Genomic DNA, 27618 nt, shown 5'->3' on the forward strand with positions numbered 1-27618 from the left:
GCTAGTATGTGATGAAATTGGGATTTGAAACTAGGTTGGTTTGAATCCCAAATCTTTGCTCTTCCAGCGCCACAATTAATAGTCATTTCCATTATCATTGCCACCAGCATCACTGTCATCATCATCATCATCATATTCTCAGTGGCAGCATTGGTCCAGGAACATAAGAAATGCTATAGTTGAATTAGTAAATATACTACTGCCATGATTATTATTATCATCACTCTCCCCCTCTTCCTTTATAACATAATTCCTCTCTTATGCCTCTGGGAACCAGCATGCGTTGACTACCACACCATTCCAGTACCTATTTAAAGTTCCTTTGTATCTCCTGTGGCATCTAGCACAATTCTGACATATCAACACTTAACAATGGATTTATTGACTTGACTTGTTGCCCTTCATGTTCTAGAATGATTAAACGTTCCCCAGCTGAGAAGTCAGCACACATGAGGGACATGGGTGCACACCTTGACCCTATCCTGAGGACAAAGCCGTCTCTCTCCACATCTCCAACTGAAAGTTTGAAGTTAGTATGGTATAGTGGAAAGAACCCTGAACTTGAGAGTCAACGCCCTTGGCTTACGTCCTTTTTCATTGACTTGCAAAGTAATTTTGGACAAATTCCTTTATATTTCCGAGTCTTTTAGTTTCTTCATGCATGAAAACAGAAGAGGTAATATTTCTGACTTCCTTCACAGATGTGCTATGAAGACTTACATAGGATCATATGTGTGAAGTTGCTTTTCACTCTGGAAAGTCTTCCACCTGGGCAACACATTCATGTTATTAAAAGTAGAGGGAATAGAGTCGTGGGATAACAAAATGACCCATCTTGTCCTCACTCCACCCAGCATTTTGCTAAATCAAAGACCTCAAGTTCACTTTCCTGTCTTCAGAGCCATCCTAGATTTCAGTATCCTGTGTTTGTGTGTGTTTGTCTGTGTGTGTGTGTGACAGAGAAAGGGAAAGCGAGAGAGGGAGAGAGAGAGAGAGAGACAGAGAAAGAGGGAGGGAGAAAGGGACAAAGAGAGACAGAGAAAGCTGAGGGAAAGAGACAGGGAGAGAAACAGGGACAGAGAGAGAAAGAGAAAGTCAAGAAGACAGAGACATATTATTCTGGAATTCTAGAAACTGCGTCCAAAGGGGATCTTAGGAATTGACTCCTATATATGCGGCTCTTGTTTAATGGTGCTATTTTAAACAGTTCTCAGTTGGGAGGCTGGCAGCTCTGATTGCTTTTCAAAGCCCTGTCTTTTATCACTGTTTTCTTTCATGCATAAATCCAGGCTGTGTCCCCACCTTCTGTTTCCTTTCTGTCTTCGAGTTGAGAAGTAAGCAAGATGCAATTTAGAAGCTGGGCTAGAGGGGGACTGGGTTGCTTCAGAGACATCGTTGGTCTAATTGACTTGTTTGCTTTTGGATGAGTTATGTTCAATCTGAGTTGTTTTCTCTTAACTAGATGTTGGTCGTGCTTTTTTTTTTCTTGTGTTTCTTTTTTTTTCCCTCTTGTCAAACACAATCACTATTGGTTCTGATGGAGCATAGGCCTGGCTTTGAAGAAAACAATCTTTCTCCTTTTTCCTGAAATTAGAAGGAGGTACTCCACACTTGGCTGCATTTGGCTGATGGCTGAACTTGTAAATTTTCAGCTATTCTCATCCCCAGCATCAAGCTTAGCCAAAGCTTCCTATTCCCACATTTTCTTGCTCCCCCTGCCCCATCTGCACAGAGGTAGTTAGAGCTCCTGAGGGGATCCTTTCAAACAGGTGTTTATATTCTTAAATTTCTAATCTGGATATTTCTGGAAACAGGTAAACAGAGCCTTTGAGTTTAGCTGAAAGGTCTTAGCAGCAGGGAGTGGGAAATTTACCTGCAGAATAAAAGACTGAATTAAGGTTTGGCAACTTTCAGTCAATAGAGGAACATAAGAAACTGTTCAACACACTCCCTGACACCTAATTGGTCTCATAAAAGTTTATGGGTAGAAGTAAAGGAGGGAGACTGGAAAGAATTGAGGGTAGGGAGGAGGGACATCTCTTCTCCTGGCTCCTTCCTTACCTGCTATCTGTGTTGGGTTTCAATGGTCCCAGTCCTGGGCCACCTTCCCTATCTACCTATTCTTTCTAGACACTTGTTACTCAAAATGAGGTTTCCAGACCAGCAGCACCTGCATCCCTAGGGACTTATTAGAGATGCACACAATCAGGCCCTACCCCAGACCTATTAGATCAGAATCTGTATTTTAACAAGATTTGAATACCCCTCAACACACCTAGTCTTACCTAGTCATATGCATTTGTCGATGACTCCTAAGTATGCTTCTTTAATCGTGACACTCTCAGGAACTTTAGATTCATGTATCTAGATGCCCACTGCCCACTGGACTTTGGTACTTGAAAGTCAAGTAAATAAGTCATCTCAAACTTTATATGACTAAAAGACAACTCTTGAACCTCTAAACTACTTCTGTATTTTTTCTCTTCTCCAAACATGGCACTACCACCCAAAAATATACCTGTTGTTATTTATTTCTTTCTTTTCCTCACCCCAGCATTAAATGTACCAGCTAGACCTGTGCATTATTCTTGTAAACATGTACTTGATGTGCCCCCTTTTCTCTATTTTCACTGCTATACACCCAGCTCGAGACATTCATCATTTTTAGTTTGAATTACTATTACCTTCCATGTTACCCCATATAGTCCATTTGCCAAAAAGCTGGGGAAATCTTTTTTTTTTAATGTTTTTATTTATTTTTTGTACAGAGAGAGACAGAGCATGAGCAGGGGAGGGTCAGAGAGAGAGGGAGACACAGAATCTGAAGCAGGCCCCAGGCTCTGAGCTGTCAGCACAGAGCCCGACGTGGGGCTCGAACTCACAAACCAAGAGATCATGACCTGAGCCTAAGTCTGATGCTCAACTGACTGAGGCACCCAGGCGCCCCTGAAAATCTTTTTTTTTTTAATGTTTATTTATTTTAGAGAGAGAGAACACGTGCTTCAGCGGGGGAGGTGTGGAGGCAGGGGCGGCGGGGGGGGGGGGGGTTGCAGGGACACAGGATCCGAAGCAGGCTCCACGCTGAGAGTAGAGAGCCCATTGTGAGGCTTGACTCACGAACTCACTAACTCATGAACCTAAGATCATGATCTGAGCCAGAGTCAGATGCTTAACCAACTGAGCCAGCCAGGTGCCCCTGGAGAAATCTTGTTAAAACAAGTATCTTGCCACTTCCCTGCTTAAAATCTTCCAATGGCTTCCCATTTCATTTAGAATATAATAAAAGAAAATCTTTAATTTAGTGGAAAATCCCCATGGTATCTATGGCCTACCTACTTTCCTAACCCAAACTTGTATCACTTGCCCCCTTTTTTACTCTGCCTTTCCCACATGGGTTTTCATTTCAGGGATTTTACATGAGCTATTCTCACTGTCTTGAGCGCTCCTTCTCCATCTTAACTTACAGGCTCTTACCTTATTTTTCAAACCACAGCCCAGATATCACCTAGAAGAACAGTCTTTCCTGATCATGTAACCGAAATTTATTTCAGTTACTTTCTATGATAATAATCTACATAGTACTTGTCACTGATTTTTGTATTGTTGGTTGTTGTGTATGCATGCATATATTTTTGTCTTTCTCCCTTAGAAGGCAAGTAAGTTCCTTTTGAGCGGACCTTGCCTATCTTATACCAGTCATAGTGTTGTGGTGCACAAACAGGCAAGATGCCTGCTGATTTCAGGCAATATATGGGACAGTACTATTATTTTACATATAGATTATTGAATAGAACTTTTCCAGGTCACTAGGATTGGCAACTAGAACTCAAACCTGAGGCCAAAGGGAAATCAAGTTCCAAATGAATGAGGGCAGACCCCACTTGGAGGACTCTGGAAACCTCAACCACCATCCCAGTTCTTCCTCATCTCCATCTATTTATATAAAACTTGCATAAAGTGAAGAGTGAGGAAGAGAGGAATATGGCTACAGCCAGAAGTTACTGACTTAGGAGGAGTCCTGTGGCTTTTCCTTTCTTTCTTCAATGGATGTTCCCTCAAGGCAAGTGAGGGGATTTCGAAGGCCATTACAGAGACTGGGATGCTTTCAAGAAGGAGAGATTAGTATCTCATTGCTGTTCGTTATTACAGTGGAATGGCTGATCTGACCCTTCCCTGTCTAAGCAGGTGCCCTTAAGACTTTACATTTGCCTATGATAGAAGCATCGCCTGGTTTATTACAACATAGGGGATATTAATGGCAGCCAGAGTTATTCAAGAATAGAGAGAAGCAGCCCTTGAAAAGAGATGCTTACACTATAGCATTTCTCCCTGCACCCCACCATTCTGGAGGAGGAAGGGAATGAGGGGAAAGGAAGTATCCAAGGAACATACCAGCCTTCTCTTTACCTACAAGTCCCTCATGCAATCCTGCTTAGGGCAAGAGTGAGAGGACTAAGTAAGCATCAGCTGGGATAAGATAACTGGGCATTTTAATTCATGAGAGTGACCAGAAAGCTCAGAGGTCTGTCAGAGATGTTATTAAGGATAGACTCACCAGAGCTTGAGAAAAGAGAGTGGTGGGAGAAACATAAACTCTTCCATGGTTGCATCCTATCAACTTCAATCTGGTCAGTAAAGCAGCTACAAATTTCCACTGACTGGGGCACCTGGGTAGCTCAGTCGGTTACGCTTCTGACTCTTGATTTGGGCTTAAGTCATGATCTCACAGTTTATGGGATTAAGCCCCACTGTCATTGCAGAGCCTGCTTGGGATTCTCTCTTCCTCTCTCTCTGCCCCTACCCTGCTCTCTCTCTGTCTCTCTCTCTCTCTAAATAAATAAATAAACTTAAAAAATTTTCCACTGACAGACCACAAAATGTACACTCCTAGAGAAAATCCAGGATCGAACATAGAGCCTTGCCATTCACATTTGCCATTGTGTGAAAATTCTGAGACAGAACAGCTCCACTTTCCAGATGGGGACTGGCTGGTGAATTTGGCAAAAGGCTCTTGATAGAAAAGAGGGCTGACCTTTTGCATTTACTTCCCTCAGTTTCATTTTTAAGTCTCTTTGGAGCCTGTAAGACATCTCCCCAGCAACCTGTGAATGCTTTAGATCAGAAACCACTTCTCGGTTATTTTGTAATTTTATAGCACCTAGGACAGGACCCGGCACAGAGGAGACTTTCAGTAACTATCTGTTGAGTAAATCAGGAAGTGAATTTACAGATTCAGTTTGTTATAGCTAGACCAGGTGAGTTTTAGCTGAAAAATCAATGAATTTATGGTGGGAAAATTAGGGCTCAGATTTCAATGATGCTATTTGCTAGTTTTATGAATCTTGGCAGGTCACACATTTCTCTTAGCTTTGGTCTTCTCACCCATAAAATAGCAACAACCATATCTGTGTCATAGGTGGTTATGTGGATCAAATGAGGTAGCACCTAGGAATGCACTGAGCACACAGCAATGATCACAAAATGTGTTTTTGAAGCACAGTCTTCCTGGACTTTACACTCCAAGATTGTTTGACAAACGTTCCCTCCTCCCTCTTTCTTCCTCCTCCTCTATGTCCTCCTAGATTATAAATGCAGACGGAATTCACCCTCAGACACATAAGAGACACGTGTGAGTAGGCCGAAAGACCTTTAAGAAAAGACCAATATTTGCATATCTATTATAACTACTCACTGTTCGACTTGTTTCATTACAATTTCTATTTGGATAATATGTAAGGTCAATACTGTCACTGTTCTGGAAAATTCATTTTTTATTAAAGCAAAATGCACTGTATTTATAGAGATAACACCTTAAATGCTACGAGGGAAAGTGCACCAATTACACTCGTTCCCTTGATGGGGCAAGTTTACATGCTCCATGTTTTATCATACGTTACAAGGAGAAGGACCTTTGCCTGGGTTGATGTGTCTCGAGTGTTATCCTTTGGCTGAACTTGAATAGATCTGATGCCTTGACCATTTTTTCTTATATACCTGGAAGCACTGAGATAGCCAGATTGAGAAAAGAAAAAACAAACAAACAAAGCTTGTCTGCCTCCGTCCGTTAGTGTGTCCCTACTGCATTTCTGTCAGTCTCCTCATGAGCTGCTTGCTCTTGTCTGTCCCATTAGACCATGGATACTAGATAACAGTATCTATCACATACCAGAGGCTCAATAAATATTTACTGAGTGAGTAAAAATGAATGTCTGACACAAAGAAAGGGCTTGGTAATTACCTGTTGAGTTGTTTTTCTCCTAAGGAGATGAAATGGCATAATGAAGGAAAAATACAAAAAGACTTAAAGCCAGGAAATCTTGAATTCAGATCCTGGTTGTTGTTGTTGTTGTTGTTGTTGTGTGTGTGTGTGTGTGTGTTTAGTCACTTACTAGATAGCTAGCAACTTACTTAGTGAAATGAAATTCAGTCTCCTTTTTACCAAATGACGGAAATACTTGAGGTGATCATCCTTTTACAGTTCCTGGCACATAGCAGATAAAATGCATTGCAATTTCAATTCCCTTTACTTCTTCTTTTTGACTAACAAGAAAGTACAATCGTTGGTGTTTTCTTACTGCCCGTTTTATTCTGCCACGTTAACAAATAAAATATGGCAAATCTTTTGATGGATGTGTTTTATAGTATTTTCTACAAAGGTTTGCCTTCTGTTTTTCTTTTGTTTCCCCTCCACTAATTTCAGATCCAATAAACAATTGGCTGGTCTTGGTATTTAGGTACAGTGAAGTCTGTGGTCCCTAAAGCAGAATGATCTGTAGTCTGAGAAGGCCCTAAATGTCAAGGTAGCAGCAGAGATCTCTACTTATCTAACTATGTCAGAAGGCCTAATGGAAATGAAACCTTTACCCGTTTTAAGGTTTCATGTGCTAATTCAAATATCAAATCTGTGGGGTTGGCTGGAATGAAATCCACTCACAATGGCAACTTTGTTTATCTCTTGGTGATCAAAACCTCAATAAGTGTTTTATTGTATTTGGATCATTAAAACAATGGGGATATCATTTATTTGTACCTTAAAAATGAAGTTTATTTGTTACACTTAATATTTCAAAACATGGAATTCATGAAATGGGCATGAATAAAGAAAGAAGCCTCTGGAAAAAGATGCTTCAGTGTCTCCTGGTACAGATCCAGTTCTGCAGCATTGCATAACTCCAGGTGGCGGTGCTTACACAGACTACAATGTGAACGTCACCCTCCAGAGTTGTGCAATGTGTTGGGCTGGCTAGATTCATTTTTCCTGCTGGTCTCCTATTACTCTGTTGGGATGAGGGAGGAAGAGAAGAGTGTGGAGAATGAGAGCTGTGGAGAAGAGTGTGGAGAATGAGATTGGATGCTATGATAGCATCCAATCGCTATTGCCCTTGATCAACTCTTTAAACCTTGAGTCTAAGTTTATTCACCCCTGAGAGGCAGTTCCTTTCTCTACAAGTGTTAGAGACATTCCTGAGGTGTTTTCTCAGAGTCTGAGCACATCAAGTGGTGACTACGTCTATTTCTTCTCTGGGATTTTTCAATCTTCAATAAACATTTCTTATCATTGCTAATAGGAAGATTGGATTGCAGACTTAATTTCAGGCACAGCATTTTGAGGAGGACATCAGCATGCACATTCAGATTGCCATTTCCCTACATTGCAGTCCCAGCACAGGTGAATTTAGAGGAGGCAGTGGGGGTATCTGGGCAGAAGAGGAAAAGTGGGGATTTCTGGAGAGGAAATCAATGCTTCCTGTGTGAGTTGACTGGAGCACTGTTACAATAGCCCTGCAAGTCGGGCCAGATAGACATGCCTAGAAGAAGTGGGTGCCCTGGGTGGCCAACACTGTGGCATCCCTTCACATGGGTGGGTTTAACGGAGAGGCTGGTGCTGCAAAGCAGAGGAGTGGAGGAGGGTCAGTGACAGGACTAGTCAGTAGCCCCTCATTTGTCCAGAGCAATTGAGCAGTTCCCTTCTGGCCCTTAACTTGAATGCCCACCCAGTTGGCTCCCTCATGCATTTTTCTCACCTTCAGGAACAGCCCTGTGGTTACCTAGACTCATCCTTTTTAGAAGAAAGTTCATCAGGTAAGACTCAACCCCCTTTAGGGGACTCAACAGCCCCATCCCTTCCCAAGAAGATCCATATTGACCTTCCTGCCTTGGACAATGCTCCATGTTACAAGTATTCTGGTCAATCTAAAATTCTCTTGCTTCTAGTGGGGTCCTTATTGTCTAATGTCAACCCTGTCTTCAGAGATGTTGCAGATGCCAAGAGCATTTTAGCCTATAAACCTCCTTTGAACCTTCTGGGCTGTTTTTAGTATTTGACTCTATGAAAGTAGGAGCCATGATTACATGCGGGCTTGTGTAATTACCCTGTTTAAGACTCAGTTGTTAGTCTATTTCTTTAAAAAGGTATCTAGTCCCTTGAAGCAGTCATGTCCAGATGTTGAACTAGAAAATTTCACTTTGAGCAGGACTTGGATAGCTACTACCAACAATTGCTACTGACAAGACTTTCCCCAGTGGGCCCTGACTCAGACCTATTGGCCTGCATCCTAGGATGTGGAAATATGATTTGGATACAGGCACCAGAAAAGTGATTTAGGCACCAAAGAAACCAGACTGGGTACTAGGGGAAGAGCAGGGACTTAGGCTAAAGAGCAACCAAGGAACTCACATACTCAAACCAAGACCAAGGTCCTAGCATGATCAGCATCCTAATATCATGTACAATAATGCTCCTGGGCTCACAAATTTCTCCTGAGTAGAGACAGTATAAGTTTCCCAGGACTTACATGGGGCTATGACTGCAAGTGGAATATAGTTGCTCCCTTTGAAGTGAGGAAGGTTGTGGGGTGGGAGCCAGATACTCCTCTCACTCAGAACCCTGTTCTGAACTCACCTTTTCCATGAAACTTCCCCAGATGAGCTGCACCTAGCCCCACACTCTAGTCTCCCTAATGACATGTTGATAGTCTAAATCTGAATTTCTCAAGTATTCTGCCAAGTCTTCCTTTGTTCATTATAATTCAGGGTCAGAAAAGCTTTCAGGAGTGGCATGTCAAATACTTCATTTATTTAATTTAGGCTTTCATGTGCCAAAAGAGCATTCCAATATGTGTAAACTCTCATTGTGGGGTGAAGCAAAAATCACTATGAAGTCATGCCAGTAGGATGACAGAATCAAACTGTTGGATTATTAAGTCCAAAGACCTTATTTTAAAAGTAGGGAACCTGGGACCCCCAAGAAGACAAGGTGTTACCTGAGATCCCATAGCTAAGTTAGGAGCAAACCCAAGAACGAGCCTACACAATCTTTCATTTTCCTTTATGACATCACCTTTTTTTTTTTTAAAGCAAATTTAAGCCTCAAACAATAGAGCATCCACAGATTTTTTTTAGATAGCCACAAACATGGATTTCACCAGCATTTGGAGACTTCTGGCCTCATGTGATTTAACTAATCTTGTGGTTTGGTGGAAAGAACACAGACATCCTTGGGAATCTATAGACTGAGTTTGGATTCAGTTCAACCACTCAGTTTTATAATCTTGAACACATTATTTAACTTCTCTGAGACTCAGTTCTTTCAAAGGGAAATAGGAAGATATAATAAGCTCACAGAGTTGTTAAGTGTGTGCTCATCAGTTTTGCAGACAACAGAAGTCATGTTGGGTGGTTCCATAAATGGAATGTATTATGAACTGGTCACAAGGGACTAGAAGGACGTCAACACAGCAACCTGGAGAAGGTGAGGCAATCCCAGGATTTGAAAGGGTAGGAAACCACTAGACTGGAGGCAATATAACCAGAGCCCTGGTGTTGGAGCCCACTGGGAACCAGGACTTTGTGGGATGTCCATTCCTAGGGGTGATCAGTCAGGACCTGGAGTGACTGGGGCAGCTGCCTGCAGGAGTTTAGGTCATGGTTCAAGGGGCTGACTATTGGGAGCTGGAGCCTAGAGGAAATGGCAGCTACTGCTGGATACTCTGCCTAAAGCAAAGGGCTGGGAGGTGACAAGTGCTCTGATTTCTCTTTTCCTCCCTCCCTCTGATCTCCCTCTATAGCCTCCAATTAGCTAGACCTTGCCTTTTTTTTTTTTTTTTTTTTTTAGTAGGCTCCAACTTCCCTCAGGATCTGAGTCAAGACATGAGTTGAGTGATCAAGAGTGGGATGCTTAACCAACTGAGCCATCCAGGCACCCTATAGACCTTGCCTTTTGGCAAGGTAGCCTTGGATGTGCAGTTGACAGGGGGTTGCCTCCTTGTGATAGAGGGTGGAATGGATCTGTGAGCAAACAGGAGTTAAATAATTTCCTGCATATAAAGCCCCTGGCATTGTGCATGTATTGTGGTTTCCTTCCCCTTTGTGACGTAATACTGTGCTCCAGGACACCTGATTAAACCTCAGAGGATTATCCTACGGGCTGAGCTGGCTCAGAAATGTTTTGGTCTGGATGTGGTAACTTCCAATCCTTCATCAGGGTCATGGCAGCTGGGCTGGCTTCATATGTGTACTTTATTCCTGGTGATCATCATCATCCCCTATGCTTTATAAAGTGCCTTTTTTTTGAACATTTATTTATTTTTCAGAGACAGAAACAGAGCATGAGTGGGGGAGGGGCAGAAAGAGGGAGACACAGAATCAGAAGCAGGCTCCAGGCTCCGAGCTGCCAGCACAGAGCCTGACGTGGGGCTCAAACTCACAAATCATGAGATCATGACCTGAGCCAAAGTTGGACGCTTAACTGCGCCACCCAGGTGCTCCTATCAAGTGCCTTTCTATCACATATCTACTCTTCAAAACAACCCAGTGAATCATATGATGAAACAGACAATGAAACTGAGGCACAGACAAGTTAGGCAAGTTGCCCAAAGTCAGTTAACAGGTGGCAGACTCAAGCTTGAATTGCAGTCTGACTCCAAGTTTGGTCCCTTTCATCTGAAGATCATTGTCTAACCGTGTGCCCACTGAATTCCTGTGATATAAATTTTCATGTGATATTTCATCTTTTCCTTCCAGCAAGCAGTCACTATTATTTTCTCTCATTTCTGCGTGAAAGTGCTGAGGTGTGGCAAGGTAAAATCACTGCCCATTGTCACATATTAGTGAGAGATTCTAGGAAGGGAATGATATGGGTTTTTTTTGTTTGTTTGTTTTTGTTTTTGTTTTGTAAACCAGTGAGCTTCTCATTGTTAGAGCTAATCAAGCTAGTGATCGCATGCCTGGAAATGGTAGCATGGATGCCTGTGTGTGCTTGATGATTAGAATGAATCCTTACATTTCAGAGGGCTCTTTCTTGGAGCCGCAAGTTTCTGAAGAAGGTTATTCAGAGAAGTTCATTTTCATCTATTTCATGTATTGAGTTGCTATGTAAGGTGTTATTTACAAAAAGAAAGAAAGAAAGAAAGAAAGAAAGAAAGAAAGAAAGAAAGAAAGAAAAAGAAAAAAATGGATTCCATTGCTTTAAAACAAAAGCAGGTTGATTCTACTGATAAATGACCTTTAAAGTCCGCTCTTCAGTTCTGATTCTACAATAATGAATTAACAAACACCAACACACATTGTTATTGAAACTGCAATTCGGGGGGCCCTATGCAGAGGACAGGATCCTCTAATAAAAACTGAATAAACAGCCATTGCAAGTTCAGTGGGTGATGGCACAAGAGCCTTCATTTCCGCCTCTAGTCAAGAAAATTTTGATCAGGCCGCAGGCCGCCTGCCCATTCATCTGCAGCAGGAAATGGATTTAGCGTCTGTATGGGCCGGACTCCCATATTTATCATCCAGTTAGGCCTAATCAAAATGTTTTCCGTTTCACCTGGTAAGTGCAAAGGGCTGGGAGGAGGGTCTGAGTGATGGTGGTGGGGCCCCATCGCTTTCTCATCACTGAAGTGCAGTTGTTGAAAGTCCCATTTCTCCTCAGTTGTCTCACTGGGAGCTGAGACAGGCAATCTCTCCTGTCCCCCTCCCCCCGCCCCATCCCTGTCAGCTCCCTAGAAGCTGCTCTAGGCAGCAGCAAAGATCTATGGAATTGACCTGGAAAGGGGAGGGGGAAAGGGCAGATTGTGACCCCAAGGAAAGCTGAGGTCAGAGGTGAAGCTCAGAACTGATAGATTAAATGAACCTCTGAGCAGGAGCCTCCTTGGATAATGAGGGGCTGCAACCTCCTGGGATGGGGGAAGGACAGGGAGGCGAGGCCAGAGGTTCTCTTAAGCATGGGGAGAGCCTGGGAGGAGGATTGGAGCATCTCTGGTCCCTTGGGTGAAGGCGAGGTGGGGGAAGGGGCTGCTGATTAGAACAAAAATGTGACAGTCATGCAAAGCTTCCAGTTGGATTTATGCATCCTTTACCAGGATGCCGGGAGGAGGGTACTTGACAGCCCCCATTAAAGGAGGAGAAATGGAGGAAATTAAGCATTGTTCTGTTAGGGGAACCCCCGAGACCAAGGGATGGAGGAGCCCCTGCTGAATTCATTACTGAGGGAGTACCGTTTTCATGAGAAAAACAAATAATGCAGAAATTCCCCCACTTTGATGCAGCTAATTCTGACTTGGACTGCCCTGCACAGGGATGAAATATCCCTGTGTGCCTCTCAGGATCCAGAAGCAGAGATGATTTTTTTCCTTTGCAAGATGTTATAGGTGGCATGGGGGTGGTGGGAAAAACAGGAGCCTGAAGTTGGTTTGGTTCAGCTGGGAAATCGGGAATTCCAGGTGGTGGTGAAATAGAACTACTGAGGTAGGGTAAGCGGTGTGGTCCTTGTTTCAGGGTGATGGAGAGCCATGTGTGTCTTTTGAGCAGGGGCGGGCCACGGTCAGGCTTTTGAGGAAAATCCTGACAGACCAGTGGCAGCTGAGCTGAAGGGGCTGAATGGGGCTTCCTGCTTTCCACTTCATTGATAAGCAAACGCATCTACTGAATATCAGGCAGGGAGGCCTCCAGAATCCCGTCATGGTTATAGCGTAAGACAAAGGTTGAGAGAGCTCTCTCAACTGGGGGAAGGGTAGTGAGAGGGTGGTAGAGAATTAAAATATTTTGAGTATTTAATAAGAGCCTACCTTGTGTCCAACACTTTATGTAGATCACCTGATTCAACCTTTGCAACCCTCCTGCAAGACAGGTGTTAATATTCCCTGTTACAGATAAGAAAACAGGCTCGGTGATATTAGCTAACCTCTTAATATGACTTTAGCCAACACAGTTTCATCTGTCAAGAGAAGAAAATATCTTTCTCTTCAGTCCACTTGCCTGAGCCTGCCATCATTTTTTCTTTCCAGACATGGGTTTTATATCCAGAGGGGGCTTTTTATTTTTTATTTTTTATTTTTTCCCCAATATATGAAATTTATTGTCAAATTGGTTTCCATACAACACCCAGTGCTCATCCCAAAAGGTGCCCTCCTCAATACCCATCATCCATCCTCCCCTCCCTCCCACCCCCCATCAACCCTCAGTTTGTTCTCAGTTTTTAGGAGTCTCTTATGCTTTGGCTCTCTCCCACTCTAACCTCTTTTTTTTTTCCCTTCCCCTCCCCCATGGGTTTCTGCCACATAAGAGTGAACACATATGGTATATGTCTTTCTCTGTGTGGCTTATTTCACTTAGCATCACACTCTCCAGTTCCATCCGCGTTGCTACAAAGGGCCATATTTCATTCTTTCTCATTTAGTCCCACTTCCCCGTTTTGCAGAAGAGAAGACTAAGGCAGGGAGCAGAGGCAGAGACAGCTTAGGTCTGTGTTCTCTATTCTGCCACATGGCTCCTTATTCTCAGTTGTCAATACAAGCCCTCCTCTCATCCAAACCTCACCCCACACTCCCAACAGACAGAAGACTGACAGCAGTTATGTTCCTGGGGCAGCCGGGGATGAGGTGATTGTTAAGAATCCCATCACATCCCCCTGAACCCCTCTTCCCTGAGACACCAGTTTCATATCTCACCCCTGCACAATGCATTTCCTTAATCTTTATCTCAACAGGCACTTTCTTTAAATCACCTACTATGTGCTCAGGAGCTCCCTTCTGTAAAATCGATCAGTTTAATCCTCACACCAGTCTTGCCAGTTGAGCAACATTGTTTTGGAAGCTGAGAAATCTAGAGCCCACAGAGGTTAACTTTCTTGGCTAAGGTCACAGCACAAGGAAGCGGCACAGGATTCAAACTCAGGTTGGTCTCATTCCAGAGCCTCCTGCGTGAAAAAGGGCCTTCCTCCTGGTTTTATGCCATTTTATTATTAAGCAAATATTTTTGAGTGCCCACTACATGTTAAGTACAGTGACAAGCACCGGAGACTTGCTACAAAGATGAGAGATTCATCCTGAAATCCTGAAAGGAAGGACAGAGGTTAAACAGCAATGTTTCCTTTCGTTTGCCCTTGATAATGGACAGAGTGCTTGTGTCCACAGCACTTGACAGTTCACGAAGTATATCCTATTCGTTATCTTAGGACATCTACACAATTACCCTGGGAAGTACATAATTTCTGTCCTTCTCTCCCCATGTAAAAAACAATATGGGAAATGGAGTACACAGGCTCATGGAGGTTGGGTGCAGTGTGTAAGGCCACACAGCTGCTAGGGCAGTCTGACTTCTTGCCCATGGCTCTTCACACAGCATACCATGGATTCTTTCTGTGGGAGGCTGGGCCCCGGCGCCAGGCTGAGACCGGGTCGAGCAAAGTTTCCTGTTGACTCAAGCCAACCCGGTGGTTCCCCCTCCCATTCCCCCACTTTCAAGGGCATACGAAAGCCTTGTCAAGGCCGAGAAAGTTAATTCCTGAAGCCTGTGGTCTGCAGGTGTTGGCAGTAATGCTACCTCCCTTTTTCTACCCCGAGTCAGATAGAAACAAACATGGGAATTGTTTTGCTAGCAATCTTATCAACAAGGTCTTGTTGTGACCCGTCTAGAAAATGCACAAGAAACACAGAACTAAATGTTTTGGTTGGCAGCGATTATGTGAAACCTGTTTATTCTTAGAATGCCCTGACCCATAAGAGTCTGGATATAAAAGATTGTGTACAGCAACAATAAAGCCGTCACTTGGGCCATCAGCCCAGGGGACCCTCCTGTTCCCAAACTTTCTCTTCTCTCTTTTTTCTCGCATTCCCCTACCCTCAGGACCCTGACCTCGGTGTTTGTCGCGCCGGTCGCGACATCTTTCTCTCCTTTCTTCTCCCAACTTTTTGTCAGCAAAACCTGACTCTTCTTTTCATCTCTGTTGTAACTTTCTCTGTAGTCTCCCTTGTGGTTATAAACTTGCATCTTGTTCTTCACAACTCTAAATCAGGCTATCTATATTCACATGCTTCAGACCTGTGATTCCTAATGTGTCCTGATTTACTCCTTTGGATTTTGTGTGACTTGAATGACCCCTGAAAACAATTCTGCTTCATTTCCAAGTGTAAGTCTAAAGGACCAGCACAGGTTCTACAATGCACAAAGTTCTCTCTCACTCTCCGTTTTATTATCCATTTCTCTCCCCATCTATACATCCATCCATGCTTTCAACTACCAATCCATCCACCCATCCATCTATTGCATGTATGTGCATTTATCCATCTGCCCTCCCTCCTTCCACTTCATCTATCCTTCCTTCCTCACTTCGAAGTATCTATACATCCATCTACTCAGCAAATACATACTGAGAATTTACTATGTCTCAGGTACTGTTCTAAGCCCTAGGAGCAGAGAAGGAATCAAGACCTACAAATTTTCTATTCTTACAGATATTATAGTAGGGCAGACAGAATATAAGTAAGAAAATAAATAAGAATTTCAGAGAGTGGCAATTGCAATGAAGAAAATAAAATAGTGAGGTAGAGAGTGACTGCAGGATGATGCTTTAATTTGGAGGGTCAAGGAAGACCTTACTTTTCCAAGGAAGTCCCTTTGGACTAAGGGAGATTTGGACTACAACCAGCTCTTTCAAAATCTGGGGGAATGATCTTTTAGGCAGAGGGAAGAGGCAATTTTCATCCCACTCAAACTACCAACTCGCCCTATTAAGATTTACTTGACTGTCTCAATAATCTTAAAGGAAAAAATGCAAGAACTCTTGCTTACCCAATTTCATTTTATGGAGAAGATGATGAAAGACAAGGGTATTCAGGGACCTTTCTCATGAACAACAGGGATGGTGGTAGCAGAGATAACATGGTGTGATTTAAGAGAATGAACCCTGGAAAAGGAATCAGGAAGCCTAGGTTCTAAGTTTAGCTCCACTGTAACTTGTAGAAACATGCATAACTTCACTTTTCCAGTGCAGCTCTTAGTGTTTCCCTGTCTTTCTCCCTCTGTTTCTCTCTTTATCTCTCTTTCTCACATACGAATCAGTAGTCATAAAATTTTAAGGTGACATAGTAGCTAATGCGAACATTTATTATACAGTTACGATATATCAGGAATTATTCTAAGGGCTTTAAATACAACAGCTTTAATTTTCCCAACAACCCTCTGAGGTAAGTATTATCATCTAAATATTAAAGACATGGGACCCAAAGCACAGGGTGGTTAAGTAACTTGCCCCAGTCTCACAGACAGTAAGTGGTGGAGCTGGATTCAGACCAAGGCCATCTGATTCGAACACTTTAGCTCCCAAGCCTTACATAATAACTCTCTTCTCTTGAAGGGGAATAGAACAGGTGACCTAGTTGAAGTCAAGAGCCTTGACTCTACTCCCCCATCTCATTTTCTCCCCAGTGTACTTCTCATATACTACATTCTTTTTCTTTTAATGTTTATTTGTTTTGGAGAGAGAGACAGAGTTCAAGCAGGGGAGGGGCATAAAGAGAGAGAGACACAGAATCTGAAGCAGGTTCCAGGCTGTCAGCACAGAGCCCCATGTGGGGCGCGAACTCATGAACCCTGAGATCGTGACCTGAGCCGAAATTGGACGCTTAACCGACTGAGCCACCCAGGTTGCCCAAAGTACTCTACATTCTACTCACTTGCCTATCTGAATCCTCCCTGAACTGTGAGCTCTTAGAGGATCCAGAATATTTTTCACTTCCTTTGCCTAGTGCCTGGCCCAGTGCTACCAGTATCTTGATAGATAATCAATAATCAATAAATGGTTATGGGTCCCAATTAAAATATGTTGGTACATAGATACCTAAATGTCTTTCCTCTCTTTATTTTTGAAACACTAAAAAAGGCAAAGTAGAACTGCCTAAACCAAGTATGTAAGCATGAAAACATCTATTTTTTGTCGTGTAACCTCAAAACTATTTATCAAAACAAAATAAAAGCAAAGAAAAACTTAGAGTTCTAGAAGCATTTAGACAGGAGTGTCCAGTTTCCCAGGGGTAGAGAAAACGTCAGCAGCAGATGCTAGATGTTTCAGCACCATGGACACCCACCTGGCGTTTCAATTATGACAGACCTCTGGAAAAGGGCAATCGTCAGAGCTGGAACACATGGGGCAAATGGGAGACTATTAATGGATGAATCTAGAGACGTGCAAGGGCCAAGTCATGAATTGAAAGATAGGAGTTTTAGACATAAGCCTCTAAGTAAAGGAAGCACGGACAGGCTTTATGCAGGGAATGACACAATCAGATTTTAATCTTAGAAAGAATACTATGGGTGTAGTGTGGAGACCATATTTGAACTGCCAGGATTAGAATACCAGAGATAGTTAAGAGGGAGTTGCAACAGTTTGGGTAAGAAGTTATGAGGGTATATGTGGTGGGGGATGAGAGAAAGGGGGGGGGGAATTTGGGAGAGAATAAGGAGATGGAATCAGTAGGTTTTAATGGAAGGAGACTGAGCGAGGTTTAGGATGCCTCCAGGATTTTTGTTTGGGCTCTGAGCTTTGATATAGAGTATACTGGAGAAATAATGAAATTAAGAGCTAAAAATTATTGAAGTCAGCTTTGATATATTGAGTTTGAAATGTTGGTATGACATTCATGTGGAAATGTCCAGTGAGCAGTTAAGTATTTGGGTTTGAAGTTCAGAAGAGAGGATAAATAATGAACACTGAATGAATGTCTGTTACGTTGCTGTATTATGCTAATCTGGCTCAGATGCTAGTTATTGATTCATCAACATTCTCATTAGGATGCTGCTGATCTCTGGAGTTCATAGGCATTGCCTATTGATGGTAAATCCATGCAGCCTGAGGTCATAAATCCAAGCCAACCCGTTCACTGAGATACTTTTAAATCTTTTAAGCCCTTCCAAAATCAGCCATCTCCAAAGTTCCTCAGATTCTGGCTGAGTTGTGGCCTTTCCTGCTTACAGATATATAATTTCCTTGGCCCTATTTTTCTAGAAGCTCAGGCATTGCTGTCTTCAAGTAGTTCATATATGCAGGCATTCCAAAAAAGATGCATCTCATATCTTGGACCATCCCAGAATCTCTCAGGCCATCTGAAAATACAATATTCAGAGAGTCTCAGAGCTGGGAAGTGCTCTTGAACATCAAGTACAGCCTTTCCTTTTTATAAATGGAAAATATAAGGCCAAAGCAGAGAAAATGACTTACTGAGGTTCCCTTCACTCAATAAAATGTTTATTTTGTGAGTGCCTACCATGTGCCAAGTACTGCCCTAGATACTAGTAATAAAATGGTGGAGGTGAAAGATGTAGACCCTGCTCTGTTCTTAGTGAGTTAATAGTCTATACAGAGGGAAATAGACCCTACTAACACACCATTATCATACAGCCTAGAGGAAGTGTTAACTAAGTTAAAATTAGGTATCCCTCCAGCTCCCAAACAAAACAAAACAAAAGCAAAAGAAGCAAGCGGAACAAAACAAAACAACCAACAAAACCAACCAACCAACAAAACCCTCTCTTGGCGGTGAGTAGCAGTGTGTAGCAAAGCAAGGATTCTGATATCAGGTTTGTCTGACCCTAATTCTAAGTTTTTTCCAACATATCATGTCACCTTCTTTATTAGTAGACAATAGAACTTACTCAAATCATGGTTGAGGAGTAGTTAAGGGCATGGGTCAAACCACCTGGATTCTGATCTCAACTCCTCACTTGCTTCCTCTGTGGCCTTGGATAAGTTATTCAACCCATCCGAACTTAAGGTTCTACTCATCTGTAAAATGCAGACAATCCCTACTTTGTAAGGGATACTATTTAACAAATGGTAGCAATTTTTATGTTTTAGATAAATTCCAAGGTTCTCTTTAGTTAAAAAAAATACTCTTTAATTGCTTCCTACTAAAAGAGGCTGGGGGTAGGAGTAGAAAAGCATAAGGCTGGAATTAAGATTACTGGTTTCAGTCCAAGCTCAGCTCCTAAGTAGCTGTCAGTTTTGGACAATCATGTGACTTTGTTGGGGCATAGTTTTTCCATTCTCCAATTGTGGTTCAGACTATGTAATCTCCAGGGTATCTTCTTTATAAGGTAGGCTGAAGAAGGAAATGGGCCTTCTTTTTATTATTTTATTTTATTTTATCTTATCTTATTTTTATTTTTATTTTTTAAGTATTTATTTTGAGAGAGAGAGAGAAGCAGAGAGAGAGAGGGAAATAGAGAGAATCCCAAGCAGGCTCCGTGCTGTCAGCATAGAGCCCTATGCAGGACTCAAACTCACAAACCATAAGATCGTGACCTGAGCCGAAATCAAGTCAGTGGCTTAATCGACTGAGCCACCCAGGCTCCCCAGGCCTTATTTTCAATATTATAAGGAAAGACTTGTAAAAACTAAGCTTGACTCTGTGTCATATGACATATTTTCCTCCTTTTCTTTAACTCTTAATTTCTATGCTTCAAGTTACCACACATTGTTTTTATCCAATAAATGATACTTATGTGGGTAATGCTCTGACATTAGCTGGGTCTGCATGAGGCCCTGAACATCTGGACAGAAATTAAGAAGATAGTGGTAGTCACCTAGCTGTTTTTTCAATATAACCCTCAAATGCACAACCTTTTAGATCTGCGATCTGGAACAAGATGGAAATTTCAACAAACATCTGTTGAGATTCATCCTTTTCCAGTACCTACTATGTGCCCATTTTTCCACCTGTGGAAGATTGTTCTGGGAACTAGGTATTACATTTCACAGATGGAAACTAAGCTTTGAAATAAAATGATTTGACTGAGTCCACATTAATAAGTTAGGGCAGATAGGGATTCCAATACAACTTCCAATGTCAAATCTTAGTCCATTTTTGCCCTAGAATTTTGTGTCTGTGTTTCCATGTGGAGTAGTCACAGGCACCTCATATCACTGCTTGTCATGCAGTTTTGTGACTTGGGAATTTGAGAAGCCTCACACTCCTTTCCATTTAGGCTCTTGTATCTTTTCTAAATGATGATTAAAAGGCAAGGCTCCACCTTAACACAGCTGCTGCCCTGATGAGTCTGGGGGTCTGAGAGTGTATTGTGGTTCTAATGACTTCACCATTTGCAGCCTTTCACTGGGGGTGGAGTCAGGGAGAGGGGAAACAAAGGGGGCAAAATCCAATATAAGCAGAAAACCAGGGACTCCTGAGTTGAAGGATTTTTGTTTCAAGAGGCCTGGCTCTTTAGGGTGACATGTCTTCCCCTCCTTCCCCTCACTCCTGCCCTTCTTTATTGTCCTAGAAAAATTGGGAGATAGATGTCTCTAGTACCTAGTAAAGAACAAGAGGAAGGCTTTTGAGGGTGAGTTACAGAAACAAAGATGGCTGAATAAGGGGATCAGAAACTCTTTCTGTTAAGATTCTCCAGCAAATGCATAAAAGAAAGAGCCTTTATGGAAAAGCACTAGAATGATTTGGTCAGAGGTATCTTCCTTTTCCTGATCAGCTCGCTCCTTTTATAGCATTTACTGCAGAATTAATAAAGTCAATTTGGTTTGTTTTATGAAGCAGAAATATTCTTTGAAAAATTAGCTGTGATTTGAATTTCTAAAAGCAAATCCTATTCTTCTTAACTCAAATTATCAAACTGGAGAAGTATTCAGTGGAAAAATTATTGGCCTAGCATATGAAAAAAATCATTCTTAAGATCGCAGAATGTCTTAGAAAATCCTGTGTTTAAATTTTTAAATATTAATTTTTGATGGAATATTATTAACCTGGAAAGCATTACAAAATCTTCATTGAAAAGCAGCTAAAATATTTCTGTTTGGAAAATTATCTTAAAGTCTTACGGAACAGGAACATGCTAGAGATAACACTAAAGTTTTAGCTTGATGAATAACATTAAGGCAGGAATAAAAGAGAAAGATTAAGCTGGCTCAGGATGGGGAAAAAAAATCACATGTTGCCCTGTCCAAGTAGAAAGAAATTTTACAAGGTTTAGTAAAAATGTCAGACTCTTTTTCTCCTGGACCTTTGAACGTTTTTTCTTTTGTCTGGATAATTTTGCCATATCCTAGCATTCTCTGGAGCCCCTAGGCCCCTTGCTCTACTATATTTTTCCACGTCATTTATCACCTCCTAACATAATTTAAAATATTTTTTATTATATTTCTGTTTGCCTCTCCCATGCCCCCTGCCATCTGTTAGCTCCCCAGGACAGGGAGTTTGTATGTTGTCATCACAGATGTATCCACGGCACCTAGAACAGGTCCTGTTGTGTAGAGAAGTCTTGACAAATATTTGTGGGATGGATGGAATGGAAATCCCACATTGTAGGGCATCTCTTCTGTGAAAACTTATTCTAAACGTGTTGCATATTGTACTCGTAGCCCTACAGCACTTTTCACACCATGCATTAAACAAAATCATGTGAAATTAAGGTAACATAAAATGAATCATTTCAAACTGTGTAATTCAGTGATACATTTGCAATGTTAGTACATTTAGTTCCTTCACAATGTTCTGCAGCCACCACCTCCATCTAGTTCCAGAACATCAGTAGCCGAAAAGAAAACTCTGCAGCCATTAAGCAGTCACTCCCTGTTGTACCCCTAGCACCTGGTAACCCCTGCTCTTCCTTCTGTGTCTACAGATTTACTTATAATGAGCGTTTCAGAAAAGTGGAATGGTGCACTAGGTGACATTTTGTGCCTGGATGCCTTCAGTTAGCGTGTTTTTGAGGTTCATCCATGGTATAGCATGTTTCGGATCTTCATTCCTTTTTAAAGCTGAATAATGTTCCATTGTATGTGTATACCACATTTTACTTACTTTTGATTTATCAGTGAACATCTGGATTCCACCTTTTGGCTCTTATGGATAGTGCTGCTATGAATAATCTTATGCAAGTATTTGTTCACCCCATATTTTGATTGCTTAATTTCCAATCTGTCTTCCCTACAAAATCATGGACCCTATGATGGCGGAGACGGAGTCTGTCTCATTCACAAATATATCCCCAGATGAAGCTGTGGCCTAGAAAATATTTGTTCAATGAATGACTGAATACAAAATTTCCAAGTCTCTTGAATTTTTAATTAAAAGAACATGATTGAAATTTCTTAAGTAGCAGGGATACCACAGCCTTTAAAAATTCAGTAATGCTACAAATATAAAAGAAAATGTTTGCCTTAGTTCCACAGAAAGATTACCTCCAGGAGAGAGGGGAGAGATGAGGCCAGATGAGGGAACAAAGGGCTTAACAGGGTCAGGGAGGAGGAAGCAGCTGAAAGGTAGGAACGCATGGGGGGAGGTAGGGTGCTTAGAGGGCTGAGGCTGGGTGAGAAGGGGGAGGGGTCCTTGGAGAGGAGAGGAAGATTTTGGAGTAGCTCTCAGGTTGCTACCAGCGGCTGGAGGAGCTGAGAGAAGTCCTCTCTGCCCCCAGGGAATAGCTTTTTGTCTTTCATTTTCAAACATCAAAGTTTATTTCTGAAATAAAGGTCTGCTTTTGTGTGGCATTCTGAAGGTGTTTCCCAGATGTTCAAGACTGACTTGGGCTTTTAGAAATCAATTTTTGAAATGGAGAATTGTCTTCAAAGTTTAGTAACTGTGTTTTTTTTTTTAAAAATAAGTACAATTAGTAACTATGCTTTTTTTAAAAAAAAAATAGGTACAATAGAGACAATAGGTCTCTGGAACATTTTCTTCTTGTGTGACTGAATCTTTACCCATTGAACTTGAGTGTTTGTTGAACACCTATTATGTGCCTGCAATGAAAGGAAGCTATTGTCTCTCTGGGTGACTTTTCTCTTTTTTCATTTATATCTGAGGACTCTGTGTCCATTTATATGTACACTAATAATAATTATACATATATTTTTATGATGCTTTGCTTTGCAAAGCAAGGTACTTTTCTTAAATTTCCCTAAAAGTACCTTATACCTTATTAGGTACTTCCTATTCATCCCATTATTTGATCCTCTCCCAAACTGTGATTATTTTCATTTTACAAGTGAGGGAACAAGATCAAGAGAAGACAAGTAGTTTTTCCAAGGTCACAGAGCCAGTAAGTGACAGAGCTAAGATTTGAAGTCGGTTTTTAAAGGCAAGTTCTTCCCCAATGTATCATACTATGACTCATTCCAAATAATATTAAAGACTGCTTTAGCTCTTCCTCTTGGGTTTCTGGGAAAAGAGAAAAATACCTATAAAAATTTGTTATTCTCTTTCAAAATATGAAGTACACTTCATTATTTTGGTTCAAGGTAACTAAAAGAAATTCACCGTGTAAGTTGCTTTTTTTCTCTGAACAGCTGCTCTAATCCAAAATGTTTTTTCTTATTTAGCTTTCATTTATTGTTTGAAGGATTACTGATTTGTAAATTCTATCCATTGCCTTCAGTAAGTGTTAAGGTGTTAGAGTCAAATTTGGGCTTGAATCCTGGATTTGCTGCTAAATTAGTTTTATGACTTTGGAGAAGTCATTTAACCTCTCTAACTTTTAATGGCCCTGTCTGTAAAATGATGATTTAATAGTATCTGTTTCACGCTATTGTAATGAGGAGTAGATGAGATAATGCATCAAAATTGCTTGGTAAATTTCTCTGGCCCATAGGAAGCACTTAACAAACAAGGAGGTGTTATTGTTATTACCCTAAATATAAAAAGTCAATATTTTATACAGTTGAACTCATTTTTGGTAAAGGACTGAATTCTTGAAGCTAGAAAGTATAGAAAGAGTCCAAAATTTGAAGTCAAATAATTAAGTGCCAATCGTCTTTCTGACACATAGTAGCGGTGTGGATTTGACCTTTTCATTGCAAAATTGAGATAATAATACCTATCTCACTGGATTCTAATATATTTATAAAGATCCTGACACATAATAAGTGCCCAATAAATAGAAGCTACTGATATTATTATAAATAATATCTCCACAAATAAAAAACTCCCAATCTCACAGATCAGGAGATCAAGGTACTCAGAGAGGATGCCCAGGGTGGATGCCAGTGTGCATATAACTCTTTCTTTTGGGATCAGAAACCAGATAACCTTCAAACAGTAGACCAGAACATGGTAACAATGATTAACAACATGCATCTTAGAACCTAGACTCCAAAATGCCAAGGTCATTTGTATGTCGTGGATGTTTGTGTCTGTGTCTTATTCTTCCCGCAGTCCAAAGCTTTTACATCGATTCAGCAGTCACTTATTTATTGAGTGCCCACTACGTGCCTAATCCTGTGCTAGTCACTCTGGGAAACACGAAGACATGTGGGCAGAAGCTTAGATCTTTTCTCTATCCATATTCCAGGGAGGAGGGGGTTATTCAGTCCCATGGTTTTAAATGCATCTATGTGCAGGTGGCTACTAATTTATTTCTTTAGTTCCACCCTTTGCTCTGACCTTCAGATTCATCTTCATTTTCCCGTTTTTCATGTTCACTTAGGTGTGAGGCATCTCAAAGGTAAAGTAGTTAAAACAGAACTGTTGACATATTCTCCTCCCACCCTCCATAAACTGGCTTTCCCATCATTATATCATATTTCAGTAAATGGCACCATCATTCATTCAATTACTTAGGCCAAAATTGGAGTAATTGGCCTTTGCTTTTCTTTCACATCTTATATTCAACACATCAGCAAATATCATTAGCTTTACCATCAGAATATAATCCCAATCCAACTGCTTCCCACCAACCCCCTTCACCACCATGCTAGCCCCAAACACTGAGCTTGTCCTTGGCCCATTGCACTAGGTTTCTGAGCAAAGCCCCCACTTGTACCCTTGCCTCCAGGCCAATGCCTACAACCACATGCATCCTGCACAGCACAACTCCAGGGCCACCATTCACAGACACTTCACTGTGAGCACCCCACTGGAGTTGTGCAGTACGGTGACCCTACCTGCCTTCTTCCAGTCTGCTTTCCACAGAGCAGGATTTTCTCACTTAAGTCAAAGCCTGTTGCTGCTGTGCCCACAACCTCCAGGATATCCATTTGTACCTACATAAAAGCTGAAGTTCTAGAAGATGCTACAGAATCTGGCTCCAGGCCAGCCCACCCTCTCTTCTTCTGCTGTCTTGCTGCCTTCTAGCCACATGAGTCTCCTTGACTTTCTCTAGCCATCTAAGGTACATTTCTCTCAAGGCCTTTGACCTTATGGGTCTCTCTACCTAGGATGTTCTTCCCTCAGCTATTGGATGGCACGTACCCTGATTTTTGTCAAAGCTTTGCTCAAATTTTCCTTTTCAGAGAGGACTTCCTTATCATCCTATGATTTCATTTGATATTATCTTACTTATCCTGTTTTCTTTTTCTTTCTTTTTTTTGTTTAAGTGTTCATTTCAAGAGAGAAAGAGAGCAAGGGCAGGGGAGGGGTGGAGAGAGAGGGAGAGAGAGAATCTCAAGCAAGCTCCACACTGTCAGCACAGAGCCTGAGGTGGGGCTGAACTCATGAACTGTGAGATCATGACCTGAGCCAAAATCACGATCTGGTCACTTAACCGACTGAGCCATCCAGGTGCCCTTGTTTTGTTTTTCTTTATAGCACTTATTCTTACCTTACATTATGTATTTACTTGTTATTATTATTACTACTATTATTATTATTATTATTTTGGTTGTTCTCTGTCTCTCCCATGAGCATTTAATCTTTATGAGGGTAGGGATTTTTTCCCATTTTATTCACCACTGTATTCCTAGAAGGGCTAGTGCATAACTAGCGTTCAATAAATATTTAGAAACTGAATGGATGGAACATGAAATTTATTCATTGGTTCATGTACTCCTTCCTTCCTCTCTTCTGTCATTGAGCCATCATTCACGAATAAACTATGGTGAGCTAGTATCCCACATACATCATTTCCTTTTATCCTCATAATGATGTCATCTTCTTTTCACAGTTAAAAGTTTTGCAGAGAGGGAGAGTCTGTGCCATATTACGTATCAGTCTGATGGGCTCCACTGCCTGTGAGCTTTCCATTCTAGTAAATTATCACCTACCTATTCCAAGGTGGCTAGTGGTTATACAGAGCAATTGATGAAAGAAAATATGGGAAATAATTTAAGTATGACAATATGTAGTTCTTTTGGGGAGTATATTAGTCAGCTTTTGCTATAATAATGAACAATCCCAATATCTCAGAGGCTCATAAAAGCAAATATTTATTTCTTATTCATGTTTCATGAGGGCTATAGGTCAGCAGAATTCAACTCAGCTTATATGTTTTCTCATCCTACGACCGAAACTGAAGGCCATTTTTGGGGACTTTCTGTTTTCATGGTGGAGATAGGAGTGAGAAAGACCAAGCGGAACTGTACAAGCACATTTAAAGCTCCTTATTGGATATGGCAGGTGTCACATATTCCTGATATCCCATTGGTCAAAATATGCCACATGGCCAAGCTCAAAGTCAATGAAACAGGGAATTATCTACCTCCCTCAGTTTGCACAGGCACATCACATGGCAATAGGTGGGAATATATAATCTTTTACAGAGAAGCAGAGAATAGTTCAGAAAAACAATCCCTGATGACCACAGAAAGAGAAGATATTTTTAAAAAATGGTTCATGGGGTAAAAATAACAAAAGCTCCCTCTAGATATCCTCGAAGTGGCACCATGGTTTAGGAAATGTCTTCACATTGGCAAATCTGGATTGACAATATTATCATTTCCAAGAGCAGTGAATGGCTTTAGAAGTGTTTCATTCACGTTTTCTTTTATGCATTCACTCAGCAAAGACTTTGAGATCTTACTATGTGGTAGACACTGGGGAAACTGAGGTAAACTTCGCAAAAGATTGTGGTGAAAACCAGTTGTTAAATTATTTGTTTACAATTGGAGCTATACATTTTTCGTAGCCAAAACTTCAGTACACTGTCCAGAATATCTTTTTCTCTTTAATCCTGGGAAGCCAAATTAATCTTGGCAAACAAAGTATTAGAATAAAGGTAATTAAAGTGTTTCGTCAGAACTATAGATGCTGGCGAGGATGTGCAGAAACAGGAAGCCTCTTGCACTATTGGTGGGAATGCAAACTGGTGCAGCCACTGTGGAAACGAGTGTGGAGTTTCCTCAAAAAATTAAAAATAGACCTACCCTATGACCCAGGAATAGCACTGCTAGGAATTTACCCAAGGGATACAGGAGTGCTGATGCATAGGGGCACTTGTACCCCAATGTTTATAGCAGTACTTTCAACAATAGCCATATTATGGAAAGAGCCTAAATATCCATCAACTGACGAATGGATAAAGAAGATGTGGTTTATATATACAATGGAATACTACATGGCAATGAGAAAGAATGAAATCTGGCCATTTGTAGCAACGTGGATGGAACTGGAGAGTATTATGCTAAATGAA

The sequence above is a fragment of the Panthera uncia genome (genome assembly GCF_023721935.1).
Source record: "Panthera uncia isolate 11264 chromosome C1 unlocalized genomic scaffold, Puncia_PCG_1.0 HiC_scaffold_4, whole genome shotgun sequence".
NCBI lineage: Eukaryota > Metazoa > Chordata > Mammalia > Carnivora > Felidae > Panthera > Panthera uncia.